We start from the raw sequence: 21,364 nt of genomic DNA, 5'->3' as shown, positions 1-21,364 counted from the left end.
TGTAATAAAATTGGGACAATACGATAAATTGCTCCCATATTGGGATTCAATCCCTTCATCGGCATGTCTGCTATGTATATATTTAAAGACTTTTAATCTGTTGTTAGTGGTTGGCCATTTTCATGAGAAATATTGAGTGCCATTGTTGTGTACTTTTGTTAAAAGGTGATAACTTGTAGAAATACAAGTTATTATTATCTCAAAATTGGAACAATTAGGATCTTTTGTGATATAAATGCATTCATTATGACGAAAAACACATGAAATTTCATACATGCTGTTAACTCATACAAAAATATTCTTTTAGTAAAAATTTGCTTCACTAACGCATCTTAAAACAGGAATCAAAGAAATTCACTAAATGTTGCAGACGATGCCGATGCAAAGGTATGCGTCCGAGAATGCTCGACGTAGAAAGGATATATTGACTCATGCTTTTTATGTCAAATCATCACTTGCAGGTATGGGTAGTTGACTGGCGATGTTTGAACAACTTTGAAGTGGCAGGTGGCTGGTCTAGGGTATGAAATTTAATGCAAGTCCAATCACCAAGTTGTTGTGATTTACGTATAAAAGGAGAAACCATTTGTTGAAGCATACTTAGACACCTTAGAGCCAGAAAGTTAGAATTTTCTTCAGCAATTAGACTCTGCCGTCTGCAAGCAAGAAATAGGAGGGAAGATACCATTCCATCGTTGATCAAGGGAAGCTATTGGAGATATAGCTCAAGAGAGAGATCTTCATCAACTTCTTCACCAAGTTGGTTGAAACAAACATGAAAATCAAGCCAAAGAGGAAAAGAGATGGAACTCTACGATTTGATTTCTTCCTTTTTACATTTCATTTCCATTCCCTATTTCATTTCATCAAGGCGAGATTGTTGTATAAATATTTGTTATCCTTAATTCAATCTTATCTTTTGGCCATTCAACACGTCTCCATCTATTTGCATTCGAAATTATTTATGTTTGCTAGTTTTCTGACTTAATGAGAGCTTGAAATTTGTGCTTAAATCATCTGATACGAGACCCATTGGCATCGGATCTAAAAACCATATTGAACAACAAGACCCAAAGAACTCAACCCCAACAACTCTAAATATTCATGTATTCTATCACAAGAACACACAAAAAACAAAATTCTACATTTTAGAATTTTCTAGTATCATTAATCTAAATCCTTAATCTATTATAAATGGAAGGATAAAAGGCATTATATAGCCTTGTAGAGATTCTAACCTATTTAATATAAATACCAAAAAGTCAAAATAAAACATTAAAGAAGTTCATCTTCCAACCACCATCTTACTACCACTACCTTTAATGCTACTTCATTAATGACATCCATCATCTTTGACTAGGCATAAATAACAATTCAAACTTGAATTATAGCAAAAATATATGAACTTAGAAGTCTTCAAAGTGCTTGAACTCAAGGAAGCTTAATGGTCATGATTCGATCATCTTCAAGTTCATTTGATGGAAATGTAATTTCTTGGTTCGTATCATTCCCCCATTCTTCAAGAAGATTCGTCATTGAATCTAAAGGATCTATTTGGAATGCAGCATGTGATAGTCATCTTTCTTGTACTTGAATCGAAGAACAACAAAATTCAACAAGGAACCTCTCAGATTACACATTTTTGTTTTGTTTTTTTTTTTTTTTTTTTTTTTTTTTTTTTTTTTTCAGATTTTCAAAACAAGAACATTTGACATTGAAGGAAACCAAATTGGAGGACATTGACAAAAGCAATCTTGTAAATCAAACTCAGATTTAAGAGATTGAAGAAGATAAAAATGTAAAATTACAAATAGAACTAACATTTTTTTTGAGTTTTTATATAACGGACAGAATGTGATGAGATCACTAGAAAAACATAAAATTGGAAATCAAAGAATAAGAAAAACATTACAACAACGGAAAAATATACCTGATCTAGAGCTAAAACTCTGATATCAAATGATACGAGACCCTTAGGCATCGGATCTAAGAACCATGTTAACCAACAAGACTCAAAGAATTCAACCCCAACAACCTCAAAACCAACTTGAAATCAACCCCTAAGACAGGCTAAAATTCAGATGACTTAGTTGATCTAATGAACCAATGATCAAACAAAATTAGAAACTCCCATCAATCCTTGATCTTCAAAGCACTCCACAAGCAAGTTAGATCAATTCTCACTTGAATGTTCCAAATATTCATGCATTCTATCACAAGAACACACTAGAAACAAAATTCTACATTTTAGAATTTTCTAGTATCATTCATCCAAATTCTTAATCTATTACAATTGAAAGGATAAGAGACTTTATATAGCCTTGTAGAGATTCTAATACAATTAATGTAAAGAAGCAAAAGTCAACATAAAACATTAAAGTAGTCATCTTCCCAAACTCCATCTTTCATCCACCATATTCAATGCAATTCTATTAATGGCAACCTCCAATTTCATCCACCATCTTTGACTAGTCTTCATCTTCAATGCATCTTCATTAAAAGTAACCTCCATATTTCCAACAACTATCTTTAAAAAAAATGTCCATAATTTCAATACTTAAATTAAACATAAATTTTTGGAAATTAATTGAAAACAACTAAGTTTACATGGAAACTTAATGACTTTGATTCATATCATCTTCAAGTTCGAATTTCTTGATTCATATCATCATCCTAATCAGTTGATTAAAGCGATTAAGTAGTTAAATCACTTGAGAGATAAATTTAATTATAGAACACATTAAGTCATGGTGCGAAATAGGTTTAGAGATAAAGTTGCTTGCATCTTTTGCCTGTTCTTTGTAGCCAACGCATATACCCTAGAGATAAGATTATATGTGGCTTTCGCATTTAGAGATGTTGAACTAAATATAAATTTAAGAATAAAATTCTAAGGCATAGCTCATACATTTAGATTGTAGAAAAGCATCTGTATCATCTTCATCCCATCTTCATTATGCTTTCTAATCCTGCTTGGACTCAACACATACCACTTACATTTAAAACCATTCATTCATAAACCCCTTTTTCCCTATGAACTTCTGATTCTTTTTGCATATGTGCTATTAGCTCAGTGTAAATAACCAACATTTCTCAAGTTAATTAGGAAACATCTGTATTAGATCCAAAAACAAGGTCTTCGTTAGAAGCATTCTAGAGTCCATGCGTCCGACCTTGGACTTACCAGGAAACTTGAGTTTGATTTGAGAGAACTTGTATGCATCCACAAAGTGTGCACGCATCCGCTACCAATGCATCCCCTAATTCTCTTACCTAGAGAGAAATCACTCTTTCATCAATCTCCATTCATCATATTCATTCATCACCATTATTCTTCATCATTTTAAGCATGTTTAAAATCAAAATCACGAGACGAACAAAAAGATAGTGTCCATCTTCGAAGAAAATGAAGGAAATGAAGATTGTATTGTTGTAAGGTTGGAGACATACTCCAAGCTATTTGTGAAGGGAATCGAATTCTTGAAGAAGCCTGTGATCACCTTACAATTTTGAAAAACGATTTTGTGAGGAAAAAAAATTAGTGAACTCATGGAACTATTCAAAGGATAAACATACAAAAGGACCTAAGCATACTTCTAATAAAGAAGAAGGGAAGAAATGCACTCACCCTTGTAGATTCTTCCTTCTTCACATTTTCTCCTCTAAAGGTCACAAACAATCCTGAGCTTCTCAACGAACAAGAACACCACCTCTAAGGCTACCTTGTTATTCTCTTGGAATAAAAAAAAGGATTGGAAGTGTGGGCTTCAAGATCTTTTGATGGAGGAATTTTTAGAGAGAAATTCTTTTGGAGAAGAGGGATTATAGATGGAGGGTGGAGGTTAGGTTATTTTTCACGAAAATAAACCCTTACCCTAAAAAGGGTAACAATACTATATTTATAGGGAGAGAGGGTAACCCCTTATCCAAGCTTTTCCCCTTCTTCCTTTTAGCTAATTAATTAATTAACTATTATTTAATTAACCAGCATACAAATTAAGTAACAATATACTAAATCAAATTTAATATAAGGTTAATTAATTAATTAACATATGAATATCACATAATATGCATATATCTCTTTATGAATCCAATTCATATAAATCTAATATTTGAATCTCATTCAAATATATCTATCTTATAATATAGTTTGGATTATAAATCAAATCTATAAGAATTCACTATACTTTATATTAATCATATTAATATAAAATTTCTTTAATTAATTTGAACAACTCAAATAATTCCTTTTTACTATTTTTAGCGAGCAAACAAAGGGACGTTATGAACCTACAGATTAGAAGCTCTAATGATATGAGATTAATTTATTTAAATCTTTTAATTAAATCAATCATATCCATTAACTATCGATCATTCCACTAAAGATCTATAGCTGTTCTCTTCACACTGTAGATGTATTTTTGTGTTCATGGATACAACCAATCAATAGTGAGTCAACTCTTCACAAATTACTCATACTTATAGCAAGGTCAAAATACCGTTTTACCCCTATAGTTACATCTAACTCCTTAAGTACTATTGATTCCTCTAATGAACAAACAGTTTATAATCCAACTATAAACTAATATCTCTCGGGCCAGGGAGAGGTTGAGGAGTCATTGTTCAAGACCCGAAATCAGCTATTAAGAAAGCAATTTATTTGTTTTCCCTATGATTGGGAAGGAGTGAGTTCCTTCTTGTGTAGGTGTATTCCTAATTCCCTATTCAAACAAGCTCCCAAAATGGTAGGCTTGTTGAGTATTTAACTTGGCCACTCTCACCCATACAAATTAAAGGATTGCCCTCATAGACAAGAGTTCATAACTCACTTAGGATTAAGGTCAAGTCACCTATGATCATCCTAGTGAAATATTGGTTTCTTCAAATAATAGTGTTATAAAGAAAAACCAATCATTTCGTGGTCTTGCCTTGTATAAAACATTCAACTGAGCAAAAACATCACAAGCGTTTGTGCAAACTGTTTACAAATTACAGAACGTGATTTTATGGTATCAACCCCAACAGTATGTAGACGATATACTACTCATTGGGAATGATGTAGGTCTACTAACTGCAGTTAAGAATTGGCTAGCGACCCAATTCCAAATGAAAGATTTGAGAAAGGCTTAGTTTGTTCTTGGTATACAGATATTTCAGGATCATAAGAACAAAGTGCTAGCGCTGTCTCAGGCATCGTATATTGACAAAATCTTGGTCAAGTACTCGATGCAGGATCCCAAAAGGGGCCTACTACCATTTAGGCATGGAGTCACTTTGTCTAAGGACATGTGTCCTAAGACGACTCAAGAGATTGAGAAGATGAGACGGGTCCCATATGCATCTGCCGTTGTCAGTTTGATGTATGCGATGCTCTGTACTAGGCCAGACATCGGCTATGCTATGGGAATAGTCAGTAGGTATTAGTCTAACCCAAGCCAGGTTCACTAGACCGCAGTTAAGAACATCCTCAAGTATCTTCAGAGAACGAGGGACAACATACTCGTGTATAGGTCTAGGGATTTGATCCTTACTAGATACACGAATTTTGACTTCCAGACTGATAAGTACTCTCGAAAGTCCACTTCACGGTCAGTTTTTACTCTTAACAGAGGAGCTGTAGTGTGGCAGAGCACTAAGCAGGGATGCATCGCCAACTCCACGATGGAGACTGAGTACGTAGCGGCTTGTGAAGCTGCTAAGAAGGCCGTCTGACTCAGGAAGTTCTTGACAGAGCTGGAACTTTTTTCATATATGTTTAGGCTCATCACCCTCTATTGACAATAGTGGTGCTATGGCGAACTCCAAGGAGCCCAGAAGTCATAGGCGCGACAAACATATAGAGCGGAAGTATCATCTGATTTGCGAGATAATGCATCAAGGAGACGTGATCATCACAAAGATTGCTTCAAAGAAAAATGTTGCTAATTCGTTTATGAAGGTTCTCACAGCTACAGTGTTTGAGGGTCACCTTCTGAGCATGGGTCTACGGGACCGCTCACGGCAAGACTAGGGCAAGTGGGAGATTTTATTATACTAGGTTTTTATGCCGTAGTTTATTGTTTTGTACTTATTTTGTACACCCCACTTTGCTTTAGAACAAGTGAGAGATTGTTGGGGTTTGTGCCCTAAAGTCTCGTGTCCTGTAGTTTGTAAACAAATTTTGTATGAACGTTTGTGTTGTATAATATATTTACTTCACTTCTTGACTTTGCAAATTTAGATATTTTATTTGCTTTATCGCACACGATTAAACTTAAAATCCCTTGTTGTCTTGATTTAACTTAAGCATGTATCTAGTGACATACAAATGGATCATGTCTTAAGTGATAACCAAAAAGGTCTGTAGTATATGGATATAAGAAGGAAACCTTATTCTAGTAACACTATGGACGCGACCCGCTTTGTGGAATAGTTACAAGTATTGGTCATAGATGGTCTGATCCTGATCATTCGTGTAGGGGACATGCGAACGGGGCATCCTATACAAAGAGTTTGTATAAGATCTGACCACGAAGTGTTAACATCTCGTCATATAACTCCGTTCATGATAGACACTTCGCTTCACTGGGATGACTATAGGTAACATGACCTCAATCTTGAGTGAGTTGGGACTCCTGCCATTGAGGGTGGTCCTTTGATTTTCATGGGTGCGAGTGGCCAGAGCACCGACTCAAACCTACCACTTTGGGGATTCGTCTGATTTGGGAGCTAGGAACTCAGCTTTACAAGATGAAGTTCACTCCTTCCCCGAAGCAAGGGTAAGTAGATAGATTGCTCCCTTAAGGGCTGATCCCAGGGCTTGAACGATATGGCACCACATATCTTCTCATGGCCTGAGAGGTGTTCACACATTGTAAGACTATGTTGTATTGTTCATTAGAGGGATCAGTGGTACTTAAAGAGTCAGATGTAAGTACAGGGGCAAAACGGTAAATTGGCCTAGTTGTACTTACGAGTATCTGTGAGGGGTCATCGTACTGATGATTGGTTATATCCAATGGACATAGAATTATATCTATGATAAAAAGAGTTCAGTTGTCGATCTTTAGTGGAATGCTTGACAGTTAACGGATGGTGGTTCTCGTGGCTAAAGGGTTTAATCAATTATTTACGTACCGTTGAAGCTTCGAGCCATAGTTCTATAAGGTCCCCTTGGTAGCTTGGATACAAGTTGAGAATCATTTTTTGGGTCAGTTGAAATGTTCAAATTGACAAGAGGGAGTTCGATTATATATGATATAATTGAACTAGTTAATTATATATGATATAATTGACTTTATGTTTGAGATACATTAATTTGGAGGAAATTAGATATAAATATGATTTATATCTAGTGGAGGAAAAATACTATGGTTAATATATGATATTAAGCCATAGGTTATGAATATAATGAGATTATATTTATTATTTATTAATTGGACAGTTATGGGATAATTGGTCGGCGTCTCTTCTGTTTTTGTAACAGATGAGTAAGATGAAGAATCGCTTTGAGACGCGTAAATAGCTCATGTGTGTTAAGCATAAGAGATAGGTGATGACATATAGAAATGCATGTCATCTTAGGCCTTTTATTTAGAATTATGAAGGCTGTTAAGTAGAATATGCAACAATTATGTTAAGAATTCATGAGAAAATGAGTTTGTGGCGTTCAGCATTGAGAATCTCGGATAACCCATTATTATGCGTTATTATGCGTTCAATTGTCTATTTTTGTAGTTAACGCAGGAAGTGGACGCAAACGCGGAAGCCGGGCTACCGCATAAGACGACCGCATGCGGAGAAACTCTTCATCGCAAAGGCGAACGCATATGAACAACTCATGGGTGTTACGGTTATCAACCGTATGCGTCCATCGCATAGGAGTTGCGATCGTCAAGCGATTACAGTCATCGTGTAGAAGTTGAGGTATTAAGCAAATGCGATCACTGCACGATTGCGACTACATGATAACGTATAATAGAGGGATCAACGCAAGGTTTGTGGAATGAATGCATCATTGCATATCTCGGGAAAATCAAAAGATGATGTTGACATTTCACCTACCACGTCGTTAGCAGAAGAGACTCAGAAAATGATCAACGTGCCTCTAATGTCAAAATCAGAGCAGGTCCATTAATGCTGATGGTGATCAAGCTCTATAAATAGAAACTGCTGAGCATAATTTCAAATCGTCTAAGTTTCGGCCTTCGAGTGGATCCTTGTGATCCAGACGAACGCGTTAGAAGAAAAGCTTAAGAGTTCTTCATCTCTTTCATCCATTCCGAGTGATGACCGGAGCCTTCATCGGAGTTAGATCTCGAGAGAGTCAGCTCCACCGCCCATCCATGACATTATGGCAGCCTTGACACACATCTGTTGGAAGTAAGTCATTACTTCCAGCTGGTCCTGTCATTTTCTCTTCTTTTCTTATATTGTATTGTATTACATTTTGGATTAAGAAATTAATACATTGTGTGTTCAATGTATTTCTATGTTCCTTCGATTCCATCTCCATCCTTCTTTACTTAGCATCCTTAACTTTCATTGCATCACTTAGTGAGATTGCTTGAGTATCGCAAATTTAGTCATGTGGATTAGAGGTATGAAGCATGTAGCAAACCACCGGAAGGTATGCGTTGTGCGAGTGTTTGAGAAAACCTTATTTGCTTAGTGTGAAGCTGTAGCAACGCCTGTCTATAGGCAGACACAACGCTTATCTATGAGTAAAGTCAACAACAACTAACTTCTCAGAAGGGTAAGTGGTTGGTCGCATTAAGCAATGTAAGCATGTATTCACTAAAGATAGGAATAATCTTACATCATCCAAGCTTTTGTGGTTACCTTGTCTTATGTATGCATCCATCACACCTTTAGAGCTACTCGAGAGAGAGTCTAAAGAAATAACCTAAGACTTGAGAGAGCTAGGTTAGAATCTAGACTCAAGAGAGCAAGATTAGTTTTGCATAAGCAAGAATAGAGAACTTAGGAATAAGCTCCGTTTGCTATTACACAGCGTAGGACAATGGCTGCATCCAAGAAGTAGGATGCGGTGGCAGTATGCGGTCATCTCGACCCTTTTGCATACACATCGCATACGTCCTAGAAATAGGCTCAAGTGTGTGTAGCATGATCGCATAGCTTTCGATGGCTCAGGTTGCCCTTGCAGTCAATCTTATGGGTTGCGATGAAGACATCTCCACATTTTATCTATTTTCCATCCATTTACTATGCGTCAATAGTTGTCGTGTCTCTACCTCTCATTCATACTTCTCATTGCGTTGTTTGTTAGTTAGGAGTAGGAGTAGTTATAGCATAACCCTTCCCCCCTTCTCATCATTCTTTTATTCAGCCGCCGCATACACATTACCGCATACGTCTAGCTACAAGTCCCTGAGTTCGATCTCAGATCATCCGAGAAACTTGCGTTCGCGTTATACTTGGTGTGAGTGCAAAAAAACTTGTGACAGGAACGCATGGTCATCGCATACATTCATTAACACATAGTTCACTCCAACGCATGACCACCGACGCATGAGTGTCAACGCATACCTTAGAACATGCATCGCATATTGCATTCACGTAATTTTAGTCATCAAGTCTTTGACGACTTTGTAATTAATTTTTCGCCATCAATAGCATTTATGTGTGTCAATGCTTAGTAAAATCAGAGCTTATACGATAGTGCTAAACGATCGCTTAACGTTTACACTCATGCACGCCTTGTACTAAACAATCGTTTATCTTTTACTAAACAATCGTTTAGCGCCTAAGCTTTACTAAAAGATCTATAGACGATCACTTAGCTTTTCCTACACGATCGTTTAGACAATCATTTACCTTTTCCTACACGATCGTATACTTCACCTAAACGATCAAGCATTTCGTCTATACGATAGACAAGTCTTTCTCCCACTTGCTTGATCGTTGTATACGATCTCTTTACCTCCTCCCCTCTACCTAATCTGAACAAAGTCCACCCTTTGGATTCTCACTCCGAGAATACTAAGGGCTCTGAATGGTGGTGTTGTCCCCGTTTCCACCTGTTCGTGTGGAGGCTGTTCATGGTAGACGATTGAATGTTGCTGAACGATAGCTTGTTGTTCCAGTGAAAGCGATATTTGCTGTGAAGAAGAGTATTCAATCGGTATGATCTCTCGGTCTCTTATTTATTGATCCTTTAAGCATGATAGTAATTTAGCTTTACAATGCATATCTATATGTTTGAATGTATATGTGAAAATTCTATCACAATGAATTGGAAAGATCCGCTTTCGTGCATAGGTACTCTTGAATGAGAGTTCCTTCAGATACAATATTAAAACTATAGGTTATAAATATAATATGATAAGTTTTTTATCATATTTATTAATTATTCAATAATTAACTCATTTTTCTCCATAACCACCCTTAGTGGGTAGTTATATGATTTTATGGGAAATTTGGATAAATGAATTTGTTTTAATTACTCTAAGGACAAGTGAACGAAAGACAAGACATTAGCAATCGAGCTACTATACGATCACTTGAGAGACGATACGATCACTTGAGAGACTAAACGATCGAGTAGGAAGTCTACGCGATAGATTAGTTCATCTACACGATAATGTTGTTCATTATACGATCGTTTTCCTCCTTCAAACCATACCTTCCCTCTAACCAAAATTAGCCAGAGCTCACTACTTCTGAATACTCACACCGAGAATACCAAGGTCACCAAGTGGTAGTGTCCAGTTGGTTCGAGAATTGAGTTGCTGTTTGCTGCATATTCGAGAGGAGTGATCGTGACTTGTTCGAAACGTCCGTGAACAAGTTTGATCAAGGGATTACTTGAAGAACGACTCTTCAAAGGTATAATCTCTCAATCTTTGTTTTTATTTCAAAGCGCTGTAATTTAAGATTTATGCATAATCTGTATTGTATGACTGTAAACGTATGTGTTCATTCACAATGGGATCTGGACGATTTGCTTCCACTCAAAGGTTCTCTGTAAATGGAATTCCTTCAATTAGTATCAAAGCCAGGTTGTGTTCTGATTTCCAAATTCCATTTGCTGTATTGAATTTAGTTTATAGTTTGGTGGGTTTTAAGTTTCTGCAATGTGTTTAAGTGTTAAATGTTTGTGGATGTTGTTGATGGATAATTTTGGGATAGTTGTCTCTGTTTAATGTTTTTGTTTTAAGTTTACAAAAGTTAATTATAAGGGCCTCTACGTTTTTTGGCATAATTGCTTGCAATCGATTTTATATTCTTTTGTGTTTTTGAGTCATTCGTGAAGAAGCTTCAGATGCAAAGAGTTGCAGTTCGCTTCTATGGAGAAGACGAAACGATGGTCACATCATGTAGCTTAAGCTAGACGATCATCTAGATTTAGCTATGCGTTCGTGTAGAATTGTTCTACTCGATCGTGTAGTATTTGCTAAACGATCGCATAACTAATGCTACATGATCATGTAAAGAGTTTACTCGATCATGTTGCGTTGGCTACATGATCGCGTAAACGCTCGAGATGAAACGATCGCATAGTATTTGATACTCGACGCTAGGCATGCACGCTAAACGACCGTGTAGGCTATCATGCTCATCGCATGGTCAATAGCTATACGATTGAATGGTATACGATACTCGATGTTTGCTACTCGATCATGTAAACTATTATGCTCATCGCATAGTCGTTAGCTACACGATCGCATGGCATGAGTTACTCAAAGTGTGCTGCACGATCTTGTGGACTTTCATGCTCATCGCATAGTCCTAAGCCATGCGATCATTACTACACGGTCTTTTATACTCGACGTGTGTTACTCGACGATCAAAGGATTTGCTACACGATTAAGTGACGAGGCTTCAAGGCGGGCGGTTCAAGACCCGGTTCACCTGTTCGAATCGGTTGACTCCAACTTTTGTAATAGTTTGGCATTTCCTTTCCGATTTTGAGACAAATTATCCTGGTCCATCAACTTTTATTAAATATGCATGTGATGTATGTTTATCTTATATGCCATAATGTATGTCATATAGTTTTAAAACCCACCATAGGTTATGCATTTATTCATGCATCATCTTTATATTATAAGTGTTATAATATAGTAATTTTCATGATTAAATTACTTAAAGCATGCTCATGCATCATATAATATAAGAGATATAATATATGCATGCATTAAAGCATCTCCATGCATCATGTACATTATAAATGTTATAATATAAGGTTATATGTTAGCATGGAATGTATGCTTAGTTCATTACTTGGCTTATATAAAAGTTATATATATTAGTAATGAATGAATATTGCATGAAGCATGACACTTAGGTTTATTTATAAATGTTATAAATAACTTTTGCATGTCTAGCTTAGTAATGCGGATGGTTTTAATTGTTTTATTCTTTTTAAATGTTATAATTAATGAAATTAGAATTAAAATCAATAATAACGAGTTGCATGCACATCTTAGGCTTTAATCGTGTTTTAAAAGAGTTTTAAAATTTGATTGAGATAGACCTAAGATCACGTTTCTAATAAGATTAGAAACCTAAATTTAATCTTTTAATTCGGTTTAATAGGATTAAATTGACTAATAAAAGATTAAATATGTAACAAATGTATCTATAAGGGACCTTATGGCTAAAGCTGGTTCTGGCTAGGCTGGGGGTACTTAAGTCAATGAAAACATCGCACCCCCACCTGGGAACCTACTTGGAAAGGTGAATTAGATAGATTTGTCACATGCATGCAAATTTGATGAAAGTCCGTTAAAGTGTTTAATAAGACTTGAATTAAACTTGTTTAATCATCAAAAGTAAGTGTTGTTTTTTAGCAAATTAAACAAACCACTTAGTTAAAATTAGTAACCAGATTTTCTATGTTAATGAATCCCTAGATATAATATTCAGTGGGAGGTAATTGGGGTATATGATACTTCACTTTACCTCTACATATTTCTCCCTAAAAAAGTTCACACCTTGAGATCTATCCTTGCCCTCGAGGCACCTTTGGAGTGTCTCCCTACAGGTGGCATTTGAGTAGGTCAATAACAAGGTGAATGGAGAGAATGTTCATAGTAAGTGGAAACAGAATGTGTAACAACATATCCCTCAGTCTCTCTCCATTAGGTTGGATAAAGTTCTAGTGTATCGTCTCGAGGAACCCTGGGAGTGTCCCCCTAAAGGATGAATATTTTGCACAACTTTTCATTTGATCTCCAAAAATGGATAGGGTTACTTTAGTCTCCCTTCCTAATCGGCTTTTCTCTAAGGTTGGTTCATTAGGGCGGGACTCTAGGGCCTAAAATGAAAGGTTACACTTACACAGAATTGTTAAGGATGTTAATAAATTCTAGACAGAAGAATGGTGGCTATTAGATTCAGTTACTAGAAGTTGTTTCTGTCTAATGGTTGAGATTGTCTCATTCTAGTGAAGGGGCACTTGATCACCCTACTGTGACTTTTTTCCTGCCTCACTGGAGCATCATTGCAAAATAGATGTCACTTAGGATACAATAGTACTATTTTGCTAAAACTTAATTGGTGTTAAAAGTGATTTAATGTAAGTAGACTTATTAAGTTTGTACATTTTTCAGCAATTTTAAATTATGGCTACCACTACTTTATCACTACTTTCCATTGATAAATTGACTGGCGAGAATTACTCGAGTTGGAAAAATACGATAAATACGATATTGATCATCGATGACCTGAGGTTCATCCTTATGGAGAGGTGTCCTCCTATTCCACCTCCTAACGCTGCTCGAAACGTTTGAGACGTGTATGAGCGCTGAACACGGGTGAACGAAAAGGCCTGAGCGTATATCTTGGCCAGCCTAAACAACGTTTTGGCCAAGAAGCATGAGTCCATGATCACTGCACGCGAAATCATAAAGTCCCTGAGGGGAATGTTCGGACAACCATCCGTGCAACTCAGGCACGATGCTCTTAAGTACATCTTCAACTCACAAATGAAGGAGGGAACATATTCTCAATATGATGGTCCACTTCAACGTGGCGAAGATGAACGGGTCGAGTATCGATGATGCTAGCCAGGTTAGCATTATTTTGGAGTCGTTATCAGAAATCTTCCTTCACTTTGTAAGCAACGCTGTTCTGGACAGGGTTGATTACAACCTTACAACTCTACTCAATGAGTTGCAGACTTCCCAATCTTTGCTGAAAAGTAAGGAGAAAAAGGTTGGTGAGGTAAATGTTGCCTCATCTTCCAAAAAGTTCCATAAAGGTTTAAACTCTAGAACTAAATCAGCACCTTCTACTTCCGACACTAGAAAATGGAAAAAGAATAAGGGTGGTAAGGGGAAGGCACCTGCTAACCAAGAACCTGTTACTTCAAAAGGTAGCCAACTAGTGAGGGTTGACAAAGGAAAGTGTTTCCATTGCAACCAGGACGGGCACTAGAAGCGGAATTGCCCACGTTATTTGGCTAAGAAAAGGTAAATACTGGTTTTATAAACTTGTTTAGCGGAGAATGATGATTCTGTCTGGATTATTGACTCTGAAGGCCACTAACCACGTTTGTTCTTTATTTTCGGGAATCAGTTCTTGGCGGCAACTTGGTACTGGTGAGATGACGATGCGAGTTGGAATCGGGCACGTCATCTCAGTTGTGGTAGTGGAAGATCTCTGGTTGACTTTAAAGAATAGGTTTATCATTTTGAATGATGTATAAGTAGTTCCTGAGTTAAAAAGGAACTTAATTTCTGTAAAATCATTGCTTGAATGTAATTATCAATTTAATTTTTCTATAAATAAAGTGTTAATTTCGAAAAATGGTGTTGATATATGTTCAGCTCAACTGAAAAATAATTTGAATGTGCTAAGGCCGTTAGCAACAAATTCCCTCAATAACATAGAGATGTTTAAATCTACTGTAACTCAAAATAAACGACTTAAAATTTCTCTTAAAGAAAACGCTCAACTCTGACACCTATGCTTAGGGCACATTAATCTCAATAAGATTGAGTGGTTGGTGAAGAATGAACTTCTAAGTGAGTTAGAAGAAAATTCTTTACCTGTGTGTGAGTCATGCCTTGAAGGCAAAATGACTAAAAGACCTTTTACTGAAAAAGGTTATAGGGCCAAAGAGCCTCTAGAGCTAGTGCATTAAGACTTTTGTGGTCCGATGAATGTGCGAGCCAGTGGAGGATATGAATACTTCATCACTTTTATTGATGATTATTCGAGGTATGGGTACATTTATTTAATGCAACATAAGTCTGAGTTTTTTGAAAAGTTCAAAGAGTTCAAGGCTGAAGTTGAAAACTCATTAAGTAAAACAATTAAACACTTCGATCTAATCGAGGTGGAGAGTTTTTGGATTTTGATTTCTAGAACTATATGATAGAACATGGAATAGTTTCCCAAATCTTAGCACCTAGTACACCTCAGCAGAATGATGTATCAGAGAGGAGAAATCGAACCTTGTTGGAAATGGTTCGATTGATGATGAGTTACGCTTCCTTATCTGACTCGTTTTGGGATTTTGCAGTAGAGATTGCAGCTTACATCTTGAACTTGTTCCATCTAAGAGTGTTGCAAGAATACCTTTGGAGCTGTGGAATGGTCGTAAAGCTAGTTTATGTCATTTCTGTATCTAGGGTTGCCCAACACATGTGCTTGAGGCTAATCCTAAGAAACTGGAACCATGTTCGAGGCTATGTCTATTTGTAGGCTATCCCAAAGAGACACGAGGAAGTTATTTTTATGATCCTGAAGAAAACAAAGTATTTGTATCGACAAATGCCACTTTTATTGAGAACGATCATATAAGGGAGCACAGACCTAGAAGAAAAGCCGTGTTGAATGAGATTTCCAAAGAAACTACTGAATCTTCAACAAAAGTTGTTGAAGAGTCTACTACCTTAACAAGAGTTATTGATGTAGATTCAACTAGTACGTTAAATCCACCTCAAGTGTTGAAGAAACCTCAACGTAGTGGGAGGGTTTCAAACCCATCTATTCACTATATGGGTTTAACTGAAATCCTAGCTATGGTAGCTGATGACGAGGTTGAGGATCCATTGTTTTATAAGAAGGCAATGGAGGATGTTGATTAAGATGAATGGATTAAAGCCATGGATCTTGAAATGGAGTCTATGTACTTTAATTCAGTTTAGGATCTTGTAGGTGATAAGGTTAAACCTATAGGTTGCAAATGGATTTACAAGAGGAAACAGGGTGCTGATAAGAAGGTGCAAACCTTCAAAATTAGACTGGTGGCAAAGGGTTATACCTAAGTAGGGGGATTCGACTATGAGGAGACTTTCTTGCTTGTTGCCATGCTAAAGTCTATCCGCATCCTCCTATCCATTGTCTCATATTATGACTATGAGATATGGCAAATAGAAGTTAAAACTGCTTTTCTTAATGACAATCTTGAGGAGACCATTTATATGGTGCAGCTCGAGGGATTCATAGTCCAAGGTCAAGAACAAAAGGTTTGAAAGTTGAATCGGTCCATTTATGGAATGAAACAGGCATCTCAATCTTGGAACATAAGGTTTGATACTACGATCAAATATTATGGCTTTGATTAGAATATTGATGAGCCTTGTGTTTATAAGAAGATCATCAACGGATCAATAGTTTTCCTAGTGTTGTATGTAGATGATATCCTACTCATTAGGAATGATGTAGGCTTACTGAGTTCAGTTAAGAATTGACTAGCGACCCAATTCCAAATGAAAGATTTGGAAGAGGCTCAGTTTGTTCTTGGGATTCAGATCTTTCGGGATCAAAAAAATAAAATACTAGAACTGTAGTATATGGATAAGGTTGGGTACCTTATCCTAGTGATACTACGAGTATGGCCTGCTTCATAGGTGTTACAAATGTTGTAAAGTACTACAAATGATCTGATCCTGATCATTCATATATTAGACATGCGAGCGGGGATAGTCTATACAAAGGAGTTTGTATAAGACCGGACCATGAAATGTTTAGTCTCGTTATATAACGTCGTTCATAATAGAGACTTCCATTTCACTAGGATGACCATAGGTAACATGACCTTAATCCTAAGTGAGTGTTAAACTCTTACCTATGAGGGCAGTCCTTCGATTTGCATGAAGAGTGGCCAGATTGCTGACTCAACAAGCCTACCATCTTTTGCCTTCATCTTTTCAGTCAAATACTTAGCGCAATTTCTCTTCCAGTGTCCATCTTGGTTTCAATGAAAGCAGGTTCCTTTTATAACTTTGACCTTTTTGCTCTTATAGACAATAGCAACTGTGGTGGCTTTATTCCCCTTTCAACTATTTTATATCTTCCACTTCTTGATACCAAAAGAAGAAGGGCGACTTAGTTTTAGAGGTCGAACCTTTTTGAATCTTCTGGTTGGAAAAGGAAAGATTTGCCTCCCCACTAGTCCTTTTGACTTTCATTAAAGACTTAAAAGTATATAGCTTGTTAAGAAGAGTGTACTCAATTTTTTTCATAACACAATTGCTACGAAATTGTATGAAATTATCCGGCAGAGATTCCAGAATAAAGCTCACTTGACTGGGCTGATTTATGAGACCTTCTTTATCTCGATGACATTGAAATGAACCATCATGTTAAGGACGTGCCCCCTAATAGATGATCTTTCCATCATTCGTGCATTGAAGACGAACTTAAGAGCATCACACATGGCTTGTGAGGAAGGTTTTCCAAACATGTCATGCACTGATTCCATGATCTCACATGCATTGATCATGGACTCATGCTTTATGATCAAGACTTCAGTTAAGCTTTCCAAAATGTAGACTTTGGCCTTATCATTGGCTTTGACCACCTCTCATAAGCATCATGAACATTTCGTGACGTGTTCGTCCTAAGGACCAGAGGACATTCCTCTGTCAGAACGAATTTAAGGTCGTCTATGACCAAGATAGTATCTATCATATTCTTCCAAGTTGTATAATTTTCTTCAGTTAATTTTTTAGTTTTAAGAAGGTTCTTTGTAGTGCTAGTCATTTTGCTGATACAAAACAAACAACTTATATTAGAAAGTTATGCAAAAATTTGTTTTAATCCAATCATTTTAGCAAAAGAAATAATGAACCCCAACATCATTTTACTTTGCAATGATACTTCAGTGATTTAGTATAAATGCCACCTTGGGGCGAACAGTTACTCCTTTACTGAACTAAGACATTCTCAATTAAATATTACACCAAAATAACTCATATTCATATATATTTAATTACCATTGATTTGGTCTAAAAATCATTAACTATCTTAATGTTTTCTTGTAAGTGTAACCCTTCATTTTCAACCCTATAATCCTGCTCCAACCAGTTTGCCTCAAGGTAGAATGTAATTGGTGCAATTGATTATTGCGATCTTATCCATTTCTTGAGTTTGTTATGTCCCTTTCTCATGCAAACACCTTCCTAAGGAGGACGCTCCCAGAGCGCCACAAGGCCAAACATGGAAGAAATATTTTAAACCAATGAAGGAGACCGCATGATGTGTTGACACATGTCCTTCTCCCACTTACTATAAACACTTTCTCTCCATGATGCCAAGCATGAATCACACCTTGTGAATTTTTAGGGAGAACATGTGTGGAGAAATAACATATCATATACATCTTTTTCCTCCCAACTAAGTGTTTTGAAAAAATGGGTTTATTAACTTAGAAAAATCTGGCTAAATAATTTAATCAAGTCCTTATTAATTTGCTCAATATAATGTTTATATTGAATATTTTAACAATATGTGATTTTGCTTATTAAACTCTTTAATAAACAAAAGCAATTGTTACATGCTTATAAAATATTTGACTAATTTACCTCCCAGGTTGGTTTCCAAGTGGGGGTATTTCGTTTCCGTCAGCTTAAATACCCCAGCCTAGACAGAATGTTCCTTGGACAAAGGTCCTTATAGGTAAGTTTTATAAATTTAGTCTTTTATGGTATTCATTTGAATCCTATTAAAACAAACTAAAAAATTAACTTATTTCTAATCATATTAAAAATACATTTAACATAAGTCTTGGTGAATAAATTTTAAACCATTTAAATTTAATTTGGACCTATGTTTGATGCAACTCTTGATTATAAATTTTAATCTAGTTCATTAAACTTATAACCATTATAAAATAATAAAATCATTAAAATCAATAATTTGCATCTAATAACATTGATTCAATATAACAGTTATATTTATCTAAGCAATGTCATGCTCAATGCAAAGTTTACTTTCATCTAATAATAATAACACTTATAATTATCATACATGAAAATAAACAAACATATTCATTTTCATTAAACAATATAACAATTGTATTATTACTAATTAAAATAATTCACATGCTATCATATTATACAACAATGATATTCTAGTATGATGTATGAGCATGCTTAATTAATCATGCAACCATATAATATAATACTTATAATGAAAAAGATTGATGTATGAGCATGCTTAATTAATCATGCAACCATATAATATAATACTTATAATGAAAAAGATGCACGAAACATGTTTATCATAAGGTGAGATTTAAACTATATGACAATCATTATGCATGTTACTAATTTAATCATACATCACATGAAAAATTAAATTAAATAGCGAAATAGATCGAATTTGGCACCCCTAAAAATTAATTAAATTAATATAACTAATTTATATTAATTTAATTAATTAAATAAATACAAAAATACAAAAAACAAGGAAAAACGACTGTTGAGAAAATAATACGGAGGTGGCCTCTAACTCACGACCGCTCAAACGAACTCCACTTGTGATGCTATGAAAAAAACCAGCATTCTGTTTCACGTCGGAGTGTCGCGACGTTGTACTTGCAAGACATAATACACTTAATTGCTTCGAGTTTGCACCGAAAAATTCTGTTCTTCATCCGGATCATTAGAAACATTTGCAAAACTTGTGACCCAGACTTACAAACTTGATTACTGAATTAAATGCTTAAAAACAACGGGCCCTTACATGATCACATCAAGTAAAAATAGTAATGTAAAGTGCCAAATTCAAAAACATCTATTTGCAAACCCACATTCATAATGCAGAGGAAACAACCCACCTTTGTATCTAATGCTTTTAAAAATTGAAAATCAAAATTACAAAAATTAGGCTTTGATACCAATTGAAGAGAATCGAATTCCCGCAGAAGAGTGTGATTGCCTTACAATTTTGAAAAACGATTTTGTGAGAAACAAAAATCAGTAAACTCAGGGAAATGTTCAAAGGAAAAACATATAAAAAGACATAAGCATGCTTCTAATGAAGAAGAAGGGAAGAAATGAACTCACCCTTGTATATTCTTTTCCTTCTTCACGTTTTCCCCTCCAAAGGTCACGAACAATTTGGAGCTTCTCAACAAACAAGAACACCACCTCTAAGGCGACTTTATTATTCTCTTCGAATTGAAAAGGGATTAGAAGTGTGGGCTCCATGACCTTTTGATGGAAGAATTCTTAGAGAGAAATTCTTTTGGAGAAGAGAGATTAGAGATGAAAGGTGGAGGCTAGGTTATTTTTCACAAAACAAATCCTTACCCTAAAAAGGGTTATAATAATATATTTATAGGGAGAGAGGGTAACCCCTTCTCTAAGGTTTTCCACTTTCCTCCTTTTAGCTAATTAATTAATTAACTATTATTTACTTAATTAGCATACAAATTAAATAACTATATACTAAAACAAATTTAATATAAAGTTAATTAATTAATTAACATATAAATATCACATATTTATATGCATATATCTCTTTATGAATCCAATTCATATAAATCTAATATTTGAATCTCATTCAAATACATCTCTCTTATAATATAGTTTGGATTATAAATCATATCTATCAGAATTCACTATACTTTATATTAATCTTTTTAATATAAAATTCCTTTAATTAATTTGAACAATTAAATGTTCCTTTTTACTATCTTTAGCAAACTAACAAGGGGATTTTATGGATCTACAGATTAGAAGCTCCAATGATATGAGATTAATTAAACTAAACTCTTTTAATTAAATCAATCAATATTCATTAACTACTGGTCACTCCACTAAAGATCGATAGCTACACTTTTCGCACTGTAGATGTATTTCTGTGTCCATAGATATAACCAATCAACAGTGAGTCGACCCTTCACAAATTGCTCATAACTATTGCTGGGTCAAAATACCGTTTTACCCCTATAAATACATCTAACTCCTTAAGTACCATTAATTCTTCTAATGAATAAACAATTTATAATCCAACTATAAACTAACACCTCTCGGGCCAATGAGAGGTTATAGTCTCATTGTTCAAAAAAATCAGCTGTTAAGGGAACAATTTATCTATTTTCCCTATGATTGGGAATGAGTGAGTTCCTTCTTGTATAGGTGTGTTCCCAACTCCCTATTCAGACAAATCCCCAAAATGA

The 21,364-nt window shown here is 35.5% G+C and overlaps 1 long non-coding RNA gene across 7 annotated transcripts; it reads right to left on the bottom strand.

Annotated features, from left to right (window-relative positions):
- Positions 1–500: 500 nt before the first annotated feature.
- Positions 501–3,906, bottom strand: LOC120090173 (uncharacterized). 7 transcript variants are annotated; one of them, XR_016524404.1, is made up of 4 exons: positions 3,629–3,906; positions 3,451–3,490; positions 3,185–3,273; positions 501–2,527 (listed from the first exon to the last, which is right to left on the bottom strand). It is a non-coding gene; the product is annotated as an uncharacterized LOC120090173 (long non-coding RNA). The 7 variants fall into 7 exon arrangements; XR_016524401.1 differs by having other exon boundaries at positions 501–2,523; positions 3,451–3,500; positions 3,629–3,902; XR_016524399.1 differs by having other exon boundaries at positions 3,451–3,500; positions 3,629–3,901.
- Between the last annotated feature and the right edge of the window lie 17,458 nt (positions 3,907–21,364).

This window comes from Benincasa hispida, chromosome 11 (genome assembly GCF_027475165.1).
Source record: "Benincasa hispida cultivar pf3 chromosome 11, pf3_genome.v1.1, whole genome shotgun sequence".
Lineage (NCBI taxonomy): Eukaryota > Viridiplantae > Streptophyta > Magnoliopsida > Cucurbitales > Cucurbitaceae > Benincasa > Benincasa hispida.
This window is presented reverse-complemented; position numbering and strand designations above follow the sequence as displayed.